General features: G+C 39.1%; 1 long non-coding RNA gene across 3 annotated transcripts; it reads left to right on the top strand.

Annotated features, from left to right (window-relative positions):
• Nucleotides 1-1880: 1880 nt before the first annotated feature.
• LOC144296503 (uncharacterized) lies at nt 1881-19857 on the top strand. 3 transcript variants are annotated; one of them, XR_013363602.1, is made up of 6 exons: nt 1881-1923; nt 2403-2528; nt 13718-13814; nt 14733-14879; nt 16220-16312; nt 18716-19857. It is a non-coding gene; the product is annotated as an uncharacterized LOC144296503 (long non-coding RNA). The 3 variants fall into 3 exon arrangements; XR_013363601.1 differs by lacking the exon at nt 13718-13814 and having other exon boundaries at nt 19249-19857; XR_013363600.1 differs by lacking the exon at nt 13718-13814.
• The last annotated feature ends 1133 nt before the right edge of the window (nt 19858-20990 follow it).

Here is a 20990-nt window from a genome sequence, read left to right as displayed (position 1 = left end):
AGAGAGAGGCAGAGACACAGGCTGAGGGAGAAGCAGGCCCCTCACAGGGAACCTGATGTGAGACTCGATCCCAGATCCCAGGATCATGCCCTGAGCCACCCAGGTGTCCCAAGTGTCTGACTCTTGATTTCAGCTCAGGTTGTGATCTCAGAGTTGTCAGGCTCCACACTCCGCAGGGAGTCTGCTTGAGATTTTCTCCCTCTGCCCTTCCCCCACCCCTCCACCTCCATGCTCACTCTCTCTAAAATAAATAAATAAATCTTTTTTAAAAATAAAAAAGGGCTTCAGGCTGGCAATTGGGTTAGAAAGGGATTTTTTTTAAAGCTACATTTGCCTAGCAGATACTGTCTGCACTCACCCCACCTACCTCAGGCTACCTCTTGGCACAACTGCCAGTAAACTCTTCCTTAAAAAACAACTTGATGGGGCAGCCCGGGTGGCTCAGCGGTTTAGCACTGCCTTCAGCCCAGGGTGTGATCCTGGAGACCTGGGATCCAGTCTCATGTAAGGCTCCCTGCATGGAGCCTACTTCTCCCTCTGCCTGTGTCTCCTCTCTCTCTCTCTCTCTCTCTCTCTCTCTCTTTCTCTCTCTCTCTCTCTCTCTCAAATAAAATCTTTAAAAAAAAAACTTGATGAAGAAACACAGCCAAGAGATACATCCAAATAAAGAACCTGGGACTAGAGGCAATATGGAAAGAAAGAACCAGCAATAAGTAATCCATCTACTTAATTAGAGAATTGACACTAACTTTGGAAGTTATTGCTACAGAAAAGAATGGGAGCTTCTGGGTTAAAATGGAGGATTGAGCACACAGATATAGTTTTGCTTCCACCTGGAAGCTCACAACACAGACTAAAGGGGATTTTTTTAAAAAAAAATCCATACCACAGAAAGAGATCAAAGTGATAAGATTTTAGAAGCTATAGAGCAGATCGTAGTAACTCACTTAGTAGTTGAAACAGCAATGGAGAAAGTTCACAGCCAATACAGCTCATACCACAGAAACCAAAAGCCACAGGAACAGGCAGCTGCAAACACTGGAGAAGAAGGGAAGAGACCAAAATCAGGACTATGGAAATCATTTGATAGCAGATAGGTCCCTGGGTCCCCGTACCAGCTCCTTCCACGAAGCAGATGCTCTGTTCCCACCTCAGCAATAGTCTGGAGGTTTATTTTCTGAAGAACATCAAACAGAGCATCTTTGAAAGAGAGAACCCTGACGAAGTTGAAGGTTGGGTAATATAATTGAAAATAGGATGATTAAGTGAACCCATGCACACGGAACAGTGAGTCCTAAGAGTTCCAGCCATCTTCTCCAACTCCAATTTTCAGAATGCAGGCAGCTGAAACTTTTCCCTACAGACCAGAAATTGAAAGGCTCTTTTGGGGATTCTAACCAGCCCTAGACGAAAGACCTAAAAGAGACTGTCGTTTGGAGTTCCTCAGGAAACAACACAGATGGCTACTCCACAGCAAGATCAGTAAGCCCCAGTGTCAGGGGCTGAATGTTTGTATCCCTCCCCCCCAACCAAATGTATATATTGAAGCCTCAAACCCCAGTGTAACTATATTTGGAGATAGAGGCTTTTATTTATTTTTTTAAAACAATGATTTTTTAAAAGATTCATTTATTTATTAGAGAGACAGAGATAGTTACAGAAATAATAAGTGAGGAAGAGAGGGAGAAGCAGGCTCCCCACTGAGCACGGAGCCCAACATGGGGCTTGATCCCAGGATCCTGAGATCATGATTTGAGTTGAAGGCAGACACTTAACCAACTGAACCACTCAGGTGGCCTAGAGATAGAGCCTTTTAAGGAAGTAATTAAGGCAAAGTGAGGTCACAAAAGATAGAATCTTGATCCAATAATATTAGTGTCCTTACAAGTAAAGAAAACAGAGGAGAGTAACATCAACAAGATGGTAGGTTGTTACTGATCCACTCCCCCCTCACAAGGAGAACAGCTAACAATTATTCATAGACAAGACACCAATGAGAGATTCTAGAACATGGGGATGGAGCTGAAGCATCCCCCTGCACCACAAGTGACCAAGATAGACTGCATTAGAAGGGTGAGAGGAATAGCCCATGTAGACGATATCGCCCCTCACCCAGGCTGGCGTAGCACTGCACCCAGAGGCTTGCCCTGAGCCTATGGTGCCTCCAGTGAGAAAAGAAAGCCTATGGCAGACCTTCAGCTCCCCAGCATTTTGGGTGGCTTCTTGAGAGCCCTACAGGGACTGCAGGGGAATGTGAGGAGCTCAACCACTGGAAATCCATCCAATGATGATGGAGAAAGGAAAGGAGTTTACAACTACTAGCACAAGGATCCTGACCCAGTTCATATCTGCAGTATCCTACTAATAGGACCAATGACTACAGCTGCTTTGTTTATTTGCAGAGCCAAGATGGCACAGTCTGACCAGGGAACTTGGCAGGATGCAGATCTACCTGATTTGGGTCCTCAAATGAAGAGTTTTGCTGGCCTTGGAGCCTGGTCTGCCTTTGCCCAGACAGGGAAGCTAAGGTATAGCCCAACCCATTACTGAGGGTAGCCCTGGGCCCTTCCCAGACAGAAAGTCGCATCAGGAACACATGGAGGCTGCATAGCCCAACTTGCTGAAGCTGAGCGGAGAGAATCGAAGGCAGAGCTGATCTGTAAAGCCAAGCCGGTGGCACCATTCAGCCAGGGGACTTAGGGAGCAGGTTGGCTTGAGTCAAAACCACAAACAAAAAGTCTTGCCAGGCTTGGAGGGTTCCTCTGCTTTGCCCAGGCTGGCAAGCTGAATCACAGTCCAGTTCACTGCTGCATGTGGCTCCTGGGCCCTCCTGACCAGAAAGCCTGACAAGAACACCTGGAAGCTGTGTATCCCAACAATGCTCTAACAGAGAGTATGACAGGCAGAATTGATCACAGAGCAAAGCCAGTAACACCACTGGGCCAGGAAACTTGGGGCATAGGTTGGCATGAGCCAAGACCACAAAGAGCCTTGTTGGACAGAGAAGCTAATTTATATCCCCACCTACTGCTAAGTACAGCCTTCAGCCACATTATCAGGATCCTAACCAGAGCATATGGGAAGCTACATAGCCCATTAATGGCCCTGCTGACAGAGGCACTTGAACAAAAAGTACCCTGTTGCTTTCCCCATTTGCAGAACAAAACCAGTGGCCCCAGCAGGCCAGAAAACTCAGTGCACAGTCTTGCCAAACAATTAGCCATGTAGGGCTTGGGGCCTATCCCTGTTTTACTGCCAGGGCAAGGAAGCAATTCATAGCTCTATCTACTTCTGAGTATAGTATCCAGTCCTCACCATCTAGTAAGCCTGACTAGAAAACCCAGGCAGCCACAGATCTCATCCTACACTACTAGTTGAGCTGGGAACCAGGCCAGCAGTCCTATCCAACTGTTCTAAGCCAGTGACACATCCCCCAGCCTCAGAGGTGTCCTCCCCCCCAAAATAGACCCTGTTTAGCAAGCTCCACCTACCCACCAGCACACACATTCAGAAACCCAAACTGAGCTAACCAGTAAGTAACTATGTCTGCCAAAGGGAACCTATAAAGTCTGGATGAGACCACTCACTTACCCAAATGTACAGACACCAGTGTAAGGAATCAAGGATTATTTAAAAAAAAAAAAAAAAAGACAAGTAAACATGACTCTACCAAAGGAAACTAATAAAAAGCTCTAATAATTGACACTAAGAAAATGGAGATCTACGAACTGTCAAAATATTCAGAACAATTCTCTTAAAGAAGCTTAGTGAACTATTAGGACACACAATGAAATTAGGGGAAAATGCATTAAAAATAAGTTCAGGGATCCCTGGGTGGCGCAGCGGTTTGGCGCCTGCCTTTGGCCCAGGGCGCGATCCTGGAGACCCGGGATCGAATCCCACGTCGGGCTCCCGGTGCATGGAGCCTGCTTCTCCCTCTGCCTGTGTCTCTGCCTCTCTCTCTCTCTCTCTCTCTGTGACTATCATAAATAAATAAAAAATTTAAAAAAAAATAAATAAGTTCAGTGAGGAAGTAGAAACCATCAAAAAATTTGTTTCAATCTAGAGCTAAAAAATTACAATGACTGAGGTGAAGAATTCAGTTCAAAAGTGAGCTTCAAAAGTAGATCTGACCATGTAGAAGAAAGAATCATTGACCTAGAACACAGAACATTTGAAATTATCCAGTCAGAAGATAAAAAGGAGAAATTTATGGAAAGAGAGTGAAGAAAGCCTATGAGATTTATGGAACACAATCAAAAGGAACAATACCCACATTGTGGGAATTCCATAAAGAGAAGGGTAAAAGGAAGAGACATAGCATATTGAAAGCAATAATGCTGAAAACTTCCCAAACCTGGAGAGAGAAATGGACATCAAATCCATGAGGCTCAAACGGCCCCAAATAAGTTGAAACTGAATAGGGCTACACCAACACATACTGTAGTTAGTTGTCAAAAATCAAATGCAAAGAATTTTTAAATGGCAAGAGAAAAGAGAAAAGTTATGTATAAAAGGACCCCTCTAAGATTACTGGCAGATTTCTCAATAGAAGCTTTTCAGACCAGGAGAGAATAGGCTGAGATATTCAAAATATTGAAAGAAAAAAACTGCCAACCAAGAATTCAACACCTGCCAAAGCTGTCCTTCAGAAATCAAAAAGAGATAAAAACTTTCCCAAACAAAAGCTGAGGGAGTTCATAACCACTAGACTTGCCTTATAATAAATGCTAAAGGGAGGTCTCTAACTTGAAGTAAAAGAATGTTAATTAATGTCATAAAAATATAAAATGGTACCATAAAACTCACTAATAATGGTAAATATATAGTCAAAGTTAGATTCTATAAAATGGTAATAGTGGTGCATAATTCACTTATAACTAGTTTAAAAGTTAAAAAACAAAAGTAAAAACAAAACTATGATAATCTGTTATTGGTTACACAATATAAAAATATATAAATTGTGACATCAATAACATAGAATGTGAGGGGCAGGAGAAGTAAAATTATAAGGCTTAGGAATACCATTGAAGTTTTAATCAGTTCAAAATAAGCTGTTATAATTTCAAGTTAATGTAAGCTTCATGATAACCACAAGGGAAAAACCTGCAGTAATTACATATAAGAATATGATGAAGTAAAAGCATACTGATACCAAAAGACATCAAAACACAAAGAAAGACAACATGATTAGAAACAAGGAACAAAAAAAAAAAAAAAAAAGAAACAAGGAACAAGTTTACCAAATGTCTGGTAAAAACAATTAATAAAATGACAGTAGTGAGTCCTTATCTATCAATAATTACTTAAAAAGACACAAAGTAGCTGAATGGATTTTAAAAACAACATTCAGTAGTATCCTGCCCATGAGAGACTCAGTTTAGCCTCAAAGACACACTTAGACAGAATGAAGGGATGGAAAAAGCTATTTCCAGGAAATGGTAACCAAAAGAGCAGGAACACGTATATTAGACAAAATAGACCTTAACTAAAAATGGTAAAAAGAGACAAAGCCATTATCTAATGACAAAGTGCTCAATCCATCAAGAAAATATAATTGTATATTAAAACACGCAGCAGCAGAGAATATATATATATATATATATATGTATATATATATATATGCAAAATTGGAATAGACTTAGGGAACTCAGGGACTTTATCAAACATAATGACATTTGTATAATAGGAGCCCAGAAGGAGAAGAGAGAAAGGGGGAAGAAAATTTATTTGAAGTGATACTAGTTGAAAACTTCTCTAATCTGGATAAGGAAATGGATATCTAGATCCAGGAAACAAAGAGTACCCCAAAAAAAAATCAAAAGTAGATTACACCAAGACATATTAATTCAATTGGAAAATATAGTGATAAAGAAAAAAGTATTAAAAGCAGCCAGACAGGGAAGCCCAGGTGGCTCAGTGGTTTAGCACCTGCCTTTGGCCTAGGGCGTGATCCCGGAGTCCCAGGATCGAGTTCCGCATCGGGCTCCCTGCATGGAACCTACTTCTCCCTCTGCCTGTGTCTCTGCCTCTGTGTGTGTGTGTGTGTGTGTGTGCGTGTATGTTTCTCATGAATAAATAAATAAAATCTTTAAAAAAAAAAAGCAACCAGACAACAGAAGACAGTATTATAAATGGGAAGCCCCATAAGACTATCAGCAGATTTTTCAGCAGAAATTTTCCAAGCCAGAAGAGAATGGCATGATATATTCAAAGTGTTAAATGGGAAAAATCTGCAGTCCAGATTATTCTATCCAGCAAGACTATCATTCAGAAGAGAAAGAGAGATATAGAGTCTCAAACAAAAACTAAAGGAGTTTGTGACCACTAAACCAGCTCTGTAAAAAATATTAGAGGGGCCTCTTTGAGTGAACATGAAAGAACAAAAGTAACAGTATGAAGGTAGGAAACACAAAAGCAGTAAAAATGAATATTTCTATTAAAAAAATCAGTCAAGTAGCCCACAAAATAAAAGAAGGTAAAAAAAAATGACACCATATACCTAAAATGTGGGGAGGAAAGGAGTAAAGAATAACTTTTAAGTTTTCAAGTTAATATAAACTGCTATATGCAGAAGATGTTATATGGTAACCACAAATCAAAAATCACTTATATGCAAGGAGTAAAGAGAATGGAATCCAAATATATCATTAAAGAAAAAAGCAAACCATGTAAGAAAGCAAGACAAAGGACTGGAGAAAAACATCAGAGACCACCACAAAACAAGGAATAAAATGGCAATAAATACATATCTATCAATAATGCTTTGAATGTAAATGGATTAACTGCTCCAATCAAAAGACATGGGGTAACAGAATAGATAAATAAAACCCAACAAGACCCACCTATATACTGCCTACAAGAGACTCTTTTTAGACCTAAAGACACATGGGGATGGAGAAACATCTATCATACAAACGGATGTCAAAATAAAGCTGGCATAGCAATATTTATATTAGGTAAAATAAACTTTAAAACAAAGAACAGGGACACCTGGGTGGCTCAGCGGTTGAGTATCTGCCTTCAGCTCAGGGCGTGATCCTGGGATCCGGGATCGAGTCCCACATTGGGCTCCCTGGGAGGAGCCTGCTGTTCCCTCTGCCTATGTCTGTCTTTCTCTCTCTGTCTCTCATAAATAAATAAATAAATAAAATCTAAAAAAAAAAAAGACTATAACAAGAAACAACGAAGGACACTATATAACATTAAAGGGACAATCCAACAAGAATATATAACATTTGTAAATATTCATGCACCCAACAAAGGAACACCCAAATACACAAAACAATGGATTATAAACATAAAGGAACTAATACAATAATAGTAAGAGATTTTAAAACCCCACTTACATTAATGGACAGATCACTGAAACAGAAAATCAACAAGAACACAGTGGCTTTGAAGGACAAACTGGACTCAATGGATTTAACAAATATATTCAGAACATTCCATCCTAAAATAGCAGAATATGCATTATTTTTAGGGGCATATGGAACATTCTTAGAATGTTTATGTCTTTAGAATAAATGTCTTTAGAATAAATCTTGCATTGGGTCACAAAACAATCCTCAACAAACTCAAGAAGATAGAAGTCATGCCATATAGCTTTTCTGATCACAACAGTATTAAAAAAAAAAAATCACATACAAGAAATCAACCACAAGAAAAAAATCTGGAAAGGGATGCCTGGGTAGCTCAGTGGTTGAGCATCTTCCTTCGGCTCAGGGCATGATCCTGGGGTCCAGGATTGGGTCCCACATTGGGCTCCTTGTGGGGAGCCTACTTCTCCCTCTGCCTATGTCTCTGCCTCTTTGTGTCTCTCATTAATAAATAAATTAATAAATAAATAAAATCTTTAAAAAAACCCTTTTTTTTTAAAAGACCACAAATACATGGAGGTTAAATAACATGCTACTAAACAACAAATAGGTCAACAAGAAAATAAGTTAAAAATTACATGAAACCAATGAAAATGAAAACACAACAGTTCAAAAATCTTTGGAATGCAGCAAAAGTGGTTCTAAGAGGGAAGTTGGTAACAATACACACCTACCTCAAGAAGCAAGAAATATCTCAAACAACCTAACCTTACACCTGAAGGAGCTAGAAAAAAAAGAATAAAATAAAATAAAAAGGAATGAAATCTTGCCATTTGCAATGACATTTATGGAGCTAGAGTATAATGCTAAGCAAAATAAGTATCAGAGAAAGACAAATACCCTATGATTTCACTCACATGCGGAAATTATGAAACAAAACAAATGAATAAAGGGAGGAGGAAAAAAGAGACAAATCCAGAAACAGGCTCTTAATTATAGAAAATAAACTGATGGTTACCAGAAGGGAGGGGATGTAGGGTTACAGATTAAATAGATGATGCGATTAAAGGAGTGCACTTGTCCATGATAAGCACTGGATGACATATGGAATTATTAAATCACCATATTGTACACCTGAAACTAATATAACACTATGTTCATTAGTTGGAATTTAAAAGTTTAAAAAAATGAGAAGTTTCTCAAATAATTTAAATCTCTGCCTTAAGGAACTAGAAAAAGAACAACAAACTGAACTCCAAATTTGCAGAACAAAGGAAACAATAAAGATTAGAGCAGAAATAAATGAAATAGAGAACAGGAAAACAATTTTTAAAAATTAACAAAACTAAGAGTTAATTCCATGAAAAGATAAACGAAATTGACAAACTTTTAGATAAACTAACCAAGGAAAAGAGAGAGGACCCAAATAAAATTATAAGTGAAAAAGAAGATTTTACAACTGATACCACAAAAATACAAAGCTTCATCAAAGTTACTATGAAAAACTATATGCCAACAAACTGGAGCACATAGAAGAAATGGAAAAATTCTTAGAAGCATACAACCTACCCACAGCAAAGCAGGAAGAGAAATAGAAAACCTGGACAGACTAATTACTTTTAGGAGGAATAAATCAGTAATCAAAAATTTCTCAACCATGAGAATTCTAAGACCAAATGGCTTCACTGGTGAATTTTACTAAACATTTAAAGAAAAATTAACACCAATCCTTCTAAAACTTTTCAAAAAAAAAAAATCGAAGACAATTCCAAAATTCCTTTTTTGAGGCAGCATTACCCTGATACCAAAGCCAGAAAAGGACACTTTTCAAAAAGAAAACTATAGACCCTATTCCTGGGAATATAAATGTAAAAATCTCTATAAAATATTAAAGCAAACCAAAATTAGCATTTCATTAAGATGATTATCCACCGTAATCAAGTAGGATTTATCCATGGGATGCAAGGATGGCACACAATATATAATTTAACCAATATGGTACATACCATTAATAAAATGAAAGAATAAAATATGTAATGATCATCTCTACAGATGCAGAAAAATCATTTGACAAAACTCAATATTCTAAAAACTCAACAAATTAGGTATAGAAGGAGAATATATCAATAAGACCATATATGACACCTAACATTATATTCAATGGTGAATATAGAAATACATATTCAATGGTGAATCAGATGCAGAAAAAAAATAAAGGCAACAGAATTAGAAAGAAAGAAGTAAAATTGTCTCTATTTGCAGATGACATGATTGTATATATAAAACATCCAAAAGATTCCAAAAAAACTGTTAGATGTAATCAATGAATTCAGTAAAGTTGCTGGATACAAAATTAATGTACAAAAAATCATTAGCATTTCTATACACTAACACATTATCAGAAAAAGAAATAAAACCATCCCATTTACAATAGCATCAAAAGCAATAAAATACTTAGGAATAAATTTAACCAAGTAGGTGAAAGATCAGCAGACTGAAAACTAGAAGACACTGATCAAAGAAATCAAAGAAGATACAAATGGAAAGGTATTTCATGTTCATGTAGCAGAAGAATTAAAATTGTTAAAATGTCCTTATTATCCAAAGCCATCTACAGTTGAATTCAATGCAATCCTTATCAAGATTCCAATGGCATTTTTTTTACAGAAGTAGGAAAAACAATCCTAAAATTTATGTGGAATCACAAAAGACCCCAAACACCCAAAGCAATCATAAGAAAGAACAAAGTGGGAGGCATCACACTTTCTGATTTCAAGCAATATTATAAACTTTTAGTAATCAAATAGAATGGTTCTGGCATGAAAACAGACACATTGACAAATGGAATAGAATTAAGAGTCCAGAAATAAACCATACAGTCAAGTAATATTTGACAAGGATGCCAAGAATACTCAATGGAGAAAAGATATTCTCTTCAATGGTGCTGATAAAATTGGATATTCATTTGTAAAGAATGAAACTAGACCCTTATCTTGCACCACTCACAAAAAGTAACTTGAAATGGATTAAAGACTTAAATGTAAGACCAGAAATCATAAAACTCCTACAAGAAAATGTAGGGAATACCTCTATGACATGGATCTAGGCAATGATTTGGGGAATATTACACCTAAGGCACAAGTGACAAAATAAAAAAATAAACAAGTGGAACTAAAAAGCTCTGCACGGCAAAAGAAAAGAAATGAAAGAAATGATCAACAAAATAAAAAGACAACCTATGGAATGGGAAAAAAATATTTGCAAATGGTATATCTGATAAGAGATTAATACCCAAAAAATCTAAAGAACTCATACAACTCAATAGCAGAAAAAAAAAACCCAATAATCCAATTTAAAAATGGGCAAAGGATCTGAAGGACATTTTTCTGAAGAAAATACACAAATGGCCAACAGGTACACAAAAAGATGCTCATCATGCCTTATTACTAGGGAAATGCAAATCAAAACCACAATGAAATATCACCTCATGCCTGTTAGAATCACTGAGAAGACAAGACAAAACAAATGCTAGTAAAGATATGGAGAAAAAGGACCTATGTGCACTGTTGTTGGGAATGTAAATTGCTGCAGCCACTATGAAAAAGAGTATGGAGTTTCCCAAAATATTAAAAATAGACCTGCCATATGTTCCAGTGATTCCATTTCTGGGGATATATCTGAAGGAAATGAAACCACTTTGTCAAAGAGATATCTGTACCACTTCCATGTTCATAGCAGCATTACTTACAATAGCCAAGACATGGAAACAACCTAAATGCCCATCAATGGATGAGTGGTTAAAGAAGTTGTGGTGTGTGTGTACACACAATATTATTCAGCCATAATAAAGAAGGAAACCCTGCCATTTGTGACAATGTGAATGGATCCTAAGGGCATTATCCTAAGTGAAATATGTCAAAGACAAGTACTATATAATCTCATTCATATGTGGAATCTGAAAGAAAAGAATAAAACCAAACTCACAGAAAAAGAGATCATATTTATGATTACCCAAAGCAGGAGATGAGAGGAGTAATTGGATAAAACCAGTCAAAAGGTACAATATAAATAAGTACTAGGGATGTTATGTACAACATGATGACTATAGCTAACACTGCTATCTGATAGTATAAATGAAAGTTTTTAGAATAAATTCCAAGAGTTCTCACACAAGGAAAAACAATTTTTTTCTTTCTTTTGTTCTTGAATCTATATGAGATGATGGATTTAACTAAGCTTATTGTGGCAATCATTTCACAATATATGCAAACCAAATCATTACACTATACATCTTAAACTTCTATAGTGCTGTGTGTCAATTATATCTCAATAACAGGGATGGAGGGAGAAGAAACAATAGAAAACTCTCTCTCTCTCTCACACACACACACACACACACACACATACACACAACCATGTTGAGATCACAATGAGATATGTGAGCCATTTGTAAGCCAGAGAGTTCTCATCAGGAACCAAGCCTTACCAGAACCTTAATCTTCCAGAACTGGAACCTTAAGCTTCCAGAACTGCAAGAAAATAAATCTCTGTAATTTAAGCCACTCAGTCTGTGTATTCTGTTATAGCAGCTGAAGCAACAGAAACACCAGGAAAGAAAAGTATGGTGCTAAAATGAAAAGCTAAAAAAATTGGAAGACCAATTCATGTGGTCCGACAACTGAATAGGAGTTACAGATGACGGAACAGAGAGAAAAAGAGAAAAAGGACTCTTACAAAAGCATTCAAAATATTTTCCAAAATCTGAAGGATATGAATTTCCAGACGGAAATGGAATTGGGATTTTCAAGTGTGATAGTTTGAAAGCAGACCCATACCAAAGTACAGAACTGAAATTTCAGAACAGTGGAGAGTACAAGACAACCCAAAAGGTTTTGATGGGGCTGGAGAACAAGTTATAATATACAAAGGACCAAAAATCAAACTGGCTTTAGGCTTCTTAGCAGCAACACTGAAAACAAAATAGAAAGGAAGCAATACCTTCAACATTCTGAAGGGAAATTTTTCCAAATTCTATTCTCAGTCAGATTATCAATTCAATGTAAGGACAGAATAAAGACATTTTCAGATATTTAAGGAGTAAAAATATTTACTTCCCATGTACTCTTTCTCAAGAAGCTACTGAGGATTTGCTCTCCCAAAGCAAAGAAGATATTTTGCTACTCCAGAAAAAAGATGCCATTAGAGACAAGTTAAAGGATATCAAACATACGAGAATAGAGATGAAAATCTTCCACATGATGGTGAAGGGAAGGTCCCAGAATAATGGTTGTATCCAGTACAAAGAGAAACAAATTCTGACTGAAGTGGGATGACTTAAGACAATCATTTTGGGGTACCTGGGGAACTCAGTTGGGGGAGTGTGCAACTCTTGATCTCAGGGTTGTGAGTTTGAGATCCATGCTAGGTGTAGAGTTTCTTAAAAATAAAATCCTTCAAAAAAAAAAAAAAAGTCCTATTGAGGAACATTGCCTTCAATTCTTCACTGCAATTATACCCTCTTTACAGTGGGAGGCCAGAATGCCCACAAGAGCCTGTTCCAGATTCTCCTCTGTACTAAGCTGCTCTTTGCCACATACTGATGAGATTTGTGCTCCCTCCTTGTCCCGCTGCCCAAATCCTCTGGGGTCAGTGGTGAAGACATTAGAAACAGAAAACACAGAGTAACCTCCTCTCCCTGGCTATGTTTATGCTAGTTCTCTAATACCTGTCTCAGACTACAATCCTGCCAGACACCCAACTATGGGAGTCCTAGATTTCCCAAGACTCATTCATAAACCTAACTCAATGACTTTTCCAGAAGAGACACCCGTGAAGTCTCAAGGTGGCTACAGCCACACTATGGCTAGTCTCTGTTCAGCTTATCTTCTGGGAGCCTTTCTCTTAGAGTAGCAAATTTCCCTGTCTTTACACAGTTGGATAAAGCTATAAAAAGTATATACACACAGACACACAGATGTAAGGGATGATTAGCACAAAGTCAGAGAGATGGAGAATAGGGAATTGTGATTGGGGAAGTATGCAAAGGGTTCTTCTAAAGTTGTGATAAGGTAAGAGCAGGCGTTTATTTTTTTTTTCCTCTTCATACTTTATATTTTTATATACCCTAAAATATATTTCCAGTTATTAAAATGGATTAAAAAGAACCATACAATGTGAGAGAATTGTAATATAATCATAAAGGACTTAGTGTACTATGCAAAAAAAAATTAGGAAAAAAAGAAACAAAGGGAAGGAAGATATAAACATGAGTGCACTGATTTCCTCATATTTAATAACAAGAATCAATAGATTCAACTTCATTTTTTACCTTGACAAACCAAGAAATAGAGGTCAAAGTTATAATGGTCATTAACAGAAGAACTAAAAATAATCTATAGACTTCCAATGTGCAAGGAACACAGCAGGGGAGAAGGATATAGAAAAGACCATGAGCCTCTGGAAAGCAAGACTGAAGAGGAGGCCAGGAGACCTGAGGTGCGTACAGACTTTTCTGAACTATTTTATTGTACTTGATTTTACTTGGAAAATAGAATTGTTAAAAAAAAAAAAAAAGTAATAAAGGAGGGCACCTGGGTGGCTTAGTCCATTGAGCATCTGCCTTTAGCTCTGTCCTGATCCTGAGCCCCAAGTTGAGATCCCTGCTTGGTGGGGAGTCTGCTTCTCCCTCTCCCTCTGTCCACCCTTCCCCCTCACTCATGCACTCTCTCTCTCTCACTCAGTCTATCTCAAATAAAGGAAATCTTTTTAAAAAGTATTAAGGAAAATCACAAGGAAGTATTGAAGATAAAACAAAACAAAAAGATAACAGCATTAAGACCAACCACATACTTTAATGTTAATATATAAATGGAAAAAACTCATAATAAGTCAAATAATAAACCCCAAGTAAATGTTCAATAGGATATATTTAAGATCAAGTGGCTCAGAAAGATGGAAATTAACAAGTTGTATTTAATCCATTATCTATTAAATATCAACCAAAAGCAGAAGCAGGTTTATGTTAATATCAGACAAAGCTCAATTTGAGACAAAAAGTATTAAACACATAAATGAAAACTTTATCATGAAAGAGCTGATATTCTACAATGAGGTCATAACTGACATAAATTATTATGTACCACAGAAGAATACCAAATAAATGGTTAAAGTATAATTTTCAAAACGGTAAAAATCTGAACACTCAGGTAAATATAAGAAGAAGATGTGTCAAAGATTTTATTTGACTACTTAATGAGAGAACCAGAAAAATGTAAAACTAATCAAAAGACCATCTGAGAAGCTAGATACATGCATACAGTTCATTTACTAGGTTATGAGTTAGACACAAAACTAGTTATATCCAGCAGGACCATAAGCTGTATGTAACCTTTGGTGTTATCCATTCCTCTGCAGGGAAGTGATTTCCATCTCCACCTGACAACCAGCTACAAGTTAACTTCTGCCCTGTCAGACTTAGAAAATATCTAGCAAATAGAGTCAAGCCCAGCATTGCACTGGAAAAACACCTAGTAATCTCTTTTGCCTCTTTCCAAGTTTCAGGTAACTTTTCTTGCAAAAGTACAAAAAGCCATACCTGCAAGGAGAAATTAACAAAACACAATAGCAATGGGAGACAAATTCATCTTTGTCAGAGCAAGATCAAGCAATCTTTTTAAAACAAGTATAAATGGGGATCCCTGGGTGGCGCAGCGGTTTGGTGCCTGCCTTTGGCCCAGGGCGCAATCCTGGAGACCCGGGATTGAATCCCACGTCGGGCTCCCGGTGCATGGAGCCTGCTTCTCCCTCTGCCTGTGTCTCTGCCTCTCTCTCTCTCTCTCTGTGACTATCATAAATAAATTTTAAAAAATTAAAAAAAAAAAAACAAGTATAAATGCAGAGCAGAAGTGATCATTTCAAATGCCTGTAGGGGCTGAGGGATTAACATAAATGAGTGAAGTCGGTTTAAGAAAAAGATCAACCATCAAAACTATAGTGTAAATATGTATTTCAAACAAGATGTGAGGATATTCTTCCTGTTGTCACAAAATTTTGCCCAAAGTCCCCAAGCTGAGGAGGATAGTGATAAATATCTCCACAGAAAGTGGACATTTGGGATCCCTGGGTGGCGCAGCGGTTTGGCACCTGCCTTTGGCCCAGGGCGCGATCCTGGAGACCCGGGATCGAATCCCACGTCGGGGTCCCGGTGCATGGAGCCTGCTTCTCCCTCTGCCTGTGTCTCTGCTTCTCTCTCTCTCTGTGACTATCATAAATAAATAAAAATTAAAAAAAAAAAAGAAAGTGGACATTCAACAATCTAGAGGGGTTTAATAAACTAGAGTGGAACCAACCTAGCTAGACATCCTCAGCCTAAAAAGAGGAGGCTGGGATGGGAAAGGAGAACTATTGGAAGGGATTCATGGGAAAAGAGGGAGGTAGGGACCTTCCACAAGCGAAGGGTCTCTAAGAGAACCACTAGGCAAGATGAGGGTGTGCCTTGGAAAGGGGAGCCTCATGTTTCCCTCCAGCTGTAGAAACTAATGGGCTGATCTCTTTGCTGCCACCAGGGCATACATGGTGAGAGAGGGTTTAGGGAGAAATGGGATACATGTGAATATGAAGCCTGGTGCCTGCCTAGAAGGATAATTCTCAAGTGGGAGCCAACTGGGGCAGCCAGGACAGCAGAGGGGAAGGGACAGCAGTGAGTACCAGTGCAGGGATGAATGTGCCCTCATGAAGTCACAGACCCAGGGAACACAGATGGCTTGAGATATCTTGAAGTTGGTCCTCCCAAGAGCAGTGTCTAGAGTGATAAGGGGTCTCAGTAGGAAGAGACTGTTCTAGTCTATGTTACAAATACCACTGGGTGGCTTAAAACCAACAGACATTTATTCCCATTTTAGAAGCTGGGAAGTCTAAGATCAAGGTAGCAGCAAATTTGGTGTCTGATGAGACCCTACATCCTGGATCATAGATAGCCATCTTCAACAGAAGAGGTAAGGGATCTCTCCAGGATCTCTCTTATACGGGCACTATTCTCATTCATGAGGGCTCCATCCCCATGACCTAATCACCCCAGAGGCTCCACCTCCAGATATCAACCACAGTAAGGCTTAGAATTCCAACATAGGCATTTTGGAGGGATACAACCTTCAGACCATAGCAGTAGCTCTATACAGATGGGTTGGGAGGATCAGGGTAGGAGATAATTTGCCAGATGGCAAGAAGCAGTGTGGCACAGAGGTCCTTATAAAAGTCTTCTCACAACCCAGAAATGCACATCATGCACTCAAAGGTGCCTGCTGGCCTGATTGCAGCATCTTCTGTCATTGAGAGCTTTACCCCTTCTTCTCTATGGCCCCTGCCCTCCCCACACCTTTAAGGAGCCTGCAACAGGGGGAGCAAGATGGAGCAAGAGTGAGAGGACAGCTAGGTCCCTTCCTCACAGCTAGCAGGGGGGACAGGTCCAGAACTGGAATTATAGTGCATTGCTGACTTAGACCACTTTTTAAATGTCTACAAAAGAGACTGCTCTTAGAAATAAAACAGGGAAACCATGCATCTGAGATGTCACTGGGGAGGAGGGAGGAAGAGGCTGGAACCATGTGAAGGTGGAAAAAAGAAAGAAAAGGAAAGCAAGCAAGCAAGCAAGCTGTTTCCTGACAGCGCTCACTGAGCTGGTCCATATAATAAAAGGTAAAACAGAATCTACAGCAGAGTTCCTTAGAATGGAGCTTTCCAGATGAGATACTCAACTCACATGGTTGGATATCATTACACTGATCTTGAACCTCTCATCCAGATCAGGAGTATGGAAAGTCAGATTGGAGACTAAGAGATTTTTTTTTTTAAAGGATTTTTTTAAAAAGAGAGACCCACTCCTTTTCTCAAAGAAGAGAGGTAGAGGGTTGCCTCTCACTTGAATGAAACTTCAACAGGACCCTCTGAAAGCTAGCTATGTGCCTCTCCCCCACAAGCACAGTACCTCTCCCTTGGGAAATCCAGAAGGTTCTGGAGAGCCCCTCCAGGGAAAGTGGAAAGAATAGGAATAAGGAGATAGATGAGGGCTCTCAGGATGTGTCTGGATACAGGTGTTTGAATGTTCCCAGTAAGCAAGGCAAGCCACACAGGACAGGAAGCCAGCATGGGGTGTTTAAGGCTTCCCAGAAGCACAAATAGGTCTTAGCCAGGAGAAACTGAAAGCATCCGCAGATTCCAAGAACTGCAGAAAGAGCAAGTAGCCAATCAACATAGAGTTGCATGACCTTCTGTCAAGTTGGCTTAACCCCCTGCTGGCCCAGGGAGCACAAAGCCCAGTCAAGACAAGCCTATCCTATTATAACCCCTCCCCCACACCTGACTTGTTTCTAGACACAGCCATTCATCTTGCAGGGAGTAGAGCATGAGAAGGAGACATTGCATCCCGGTACAGTAGGCCACCATGAGGGAGAGGACAGAGGTCACACATTTGAAGTGTGGATATTGTATGGGATGGGACATTCTAATTGTTGAACTAAGATTGTATTGAGTGACTCAAATAAAAGGCAGGACATTTTATTACCTAAGCGAGGTCATAAAAATCATGGGTGTCCCTTGAGAGCCTTCCATCAGCTGGGCTCCTTCAAGATAACTGCATCATTAGGGTCTTGCTCCATCTGCTCAGCCTATTTGATTAGCATAGACAACACTAGATTTCCACTTTAAATTGAAAATTGAAAGAAAATGAACAAATATTTACCTATCATTTTTTGTTTCATAATTCATTACCCCTATTGAAGTTGTCTGGTGTAGAATTTGACATTATTCTGTAACTACAGAATTCAGCCTTTAATCCTGTGACTGGGATTATGTAATGTGTGAAATCATTTTTTAACAACAGAAAAGTTTATAATGAAATGAAACTCTTACTACCAATACTTTGGAGTTAAAGATAGTCTGTGTATTTAAAGTGTCATTTTTCAGACAATTTGACATTTTAGATTATATGACAGTTGAGCTTGTGATTCCAATTTAAAATGTGCAGTTGGTTTTTAGACATGATTTTAAGTTGGAAGGTGTGAGAAAATTTGACTAAATTTGTAAACAATCCTGAAATATTTAAACTGAGATTTGCTACATTTACATTTTTAGGTATTTAATTTATAAGATTGTTTAAAAATTTCTTGGGAAGTTGTTGCTTGTTGAGGTCATGAACCGACCAGTCTGGCACTGGAAGTGCATACAAACAAAATCAAGTTTACCAAATTTATAAGAATTCTGACTGATTTACAATATTTAAGGAAATCTCATTAACTGAGTTCAAAATAGGATTTTGAATATTCATCCTTAAGCTGCACATCAAATATGAAACATCTTCTTATACTCTATAATCTCATTTAATACTCTTGTCCTTCATCTAGAAACTATGTGGCAAGTTTAGCTACCTTGGGGAAGCCAACACTCTCAAACAACTGTCCTCTGGAGATCAGTTGATGACATCATTCATATATTACCAAGAACTGACTATAGCAGAAAGTCTACAGAACACGAGGGAGTGTACTCAATAAGAAGAATCCAGAAAGATTTCCATGGGGAGGGCCAGGAGGGTGAACAAGACTGTAGCATGTACCCCAGAGGTGGCTGGAGCTGGTGAGAGGATGAAAAGAAAAGACCAGTTTTAGAAAAAAATAAGCCAAAGGCAAAGGAAAGAAGGCAGTTGAGAACTCAAAATACAGCAGCAAATGCACAAAGGGCAAGGGGGCGGGGGGCGTGCACAGGGAGACCTAAACCTGCAAATGCAGTGTCTTTACCCCCTATTTACTCAGGCCCCATGACACCAGTGTTTTACAGTCCCACCAAGCAGGGCCTGGAGGCTCACTTGCTTTCCAGACCCAGCAGGCTGTGAGCTGCTGCAGGCCTGGAGACCACACCACCTCCACCTTTGTATTCCCAGAGCCCCACAGGCACCCAGGAGGCCTCAGGAAGTGTTTGTGGAAGAATGGCAGTCAGTGTGTTCTGCTGCAGAATGAGAGAGGCACTAGAAAGAAGCGGAGGGTATTGTGCTCAATCAAAATGGTGTTTCTCTGAAATCTTTTTGCATTGCCTTGCCAACCACAAAATTAACCACGGCTGCTGGAGATTTTGTAGCTTGCTTTTAACATTGTAAGCCAGGGAAATTCTACTTCAAATGCTTCTATGAAAAAGTTTTCTGTGCTTTAATGTGAACACTGATCTCCAACTTTGAACTCCAGTGGCCTTTCCTCCATGGTTATCCTCCTGGGCCTCTTTGCCCAGGATTACGATGGTCCTTCCCACTTTCCCTGGCCTTATTTGACATTATACATTTTACGACTGAACATCCACCACTGCCTTCCCCTCCACCTCCTCCCATCCCCTTTCCACACCGACAGACAGTGCATCCACTCTGGTCTAAGGTGCTATGTGACTCTATTAGTGACAATCATGTCACCTCCTCATGAGCTCCAGTCACCCATTTCCAATTGCATACTTGACATTTCTACTGTAATGGCCCACTGTTACCTCAAAGTCATCTGAAATTAAACCTGACTCCATCTATCCCCATAAAGTGCTGTCCTGCCTGACTTCAATTTCTGTTAATGGCTTCGATACTGTCCCAACAACCCAGACTAAGTCTGTGGTCACCATGGACTCCGCTCCTTGACTATCCTCCCTCCCCACTGCATAGGTGGCCAATTTCTGAGTCCTTTCCTCAACCTTTATCATTCATCTAAATTTTCACTGCCTTGACCACTTTCATATTAAAAAGAAAACCATAGGCCCAGAATGGTGTCACTTAGACCAGTCTCAAAACTGGGCCTTACCACATAATCTAATTGCAATTTCGACCTCCCCCAGAAATGTAGTCTCAACTCATCAGTCAAGAGTTTTTCTAACAGTGACAATGAATCCACCACAGGGCCCTCTCCAGCCCTACACCACCTCCAGAATGATGAGGCAATCCGCATGATGAGAGCCCTCGCCTTTCCCCCTCACAGAAAGACTTGCCTAGAACAATCCTTGTCTTTCACTAATAACTTCCTTGCAAAAAAAAAAAAAAAAAAACTTTCTTGCCTAAAATCTTCCATTTTGTACGCATCCTCGGAGCCCCTCTAGTTACTAGATGAGATGCTGCCTCATTCATGAATCATTCAACAAAGCCAATTACATCTTAGAATATACTCAGTTGAATTTCTGTCCTTTAACCAGGGGTCTGTTATGCCCATGACTTGAATTTCTTTCTTCTCAGCTACTTTAATTTTTCTTATTAGGATATGCAAGCACACAGTACAAAATTCCAAAGCTATGAAGGGATAGATCATGAAAAATAAGCCTCCTTTACCACCCTGTCCCCCATACCCCATTCTCTTCCCAAAGCAACTATTTATCTTTTCAAAGATATCCAGGGAATATGAAAGCATATCAATATATATGCTTGATATATTTTTTAAAGATTTTATTTATTTATTCATGAGAGACAGAGAGGCAGAGGGAGAAGCAGGCTCCCTACAGGGAGCCCGACACTGGACTCCATCCCAGGACCCCGGGATCACGCTCTGAGCCAAAGGCAGATGCTCAACCACTGAGCCACCCAGGCATCCCAATATGCTTGATATTTTTAAAGATGAAAGTTCAATTGTTTGTTTTCTGAAATTTTGGTGGTCAAGACACAGATAT

The sequence above is a fragment of the Canis aureus genome, chromosome 24 (assembly GCF_053574225.1).
Source record: "Canis aureus isolate CA01 chromosome 24, VMU_Caureus_v.1.0, whole genome shotgun sequence".
Classification (NCBI taxonomy): Eukaryota; Metazoa; Chordata; class Mammalia; order Carnivora; family Canidae; genus Canis; species Canis aureus.
The sequence above is the reverse complement of the archived record's forward strand: the minus strand, read 5'-3'. Positions and strand labels throughout refer to the sequence as shown.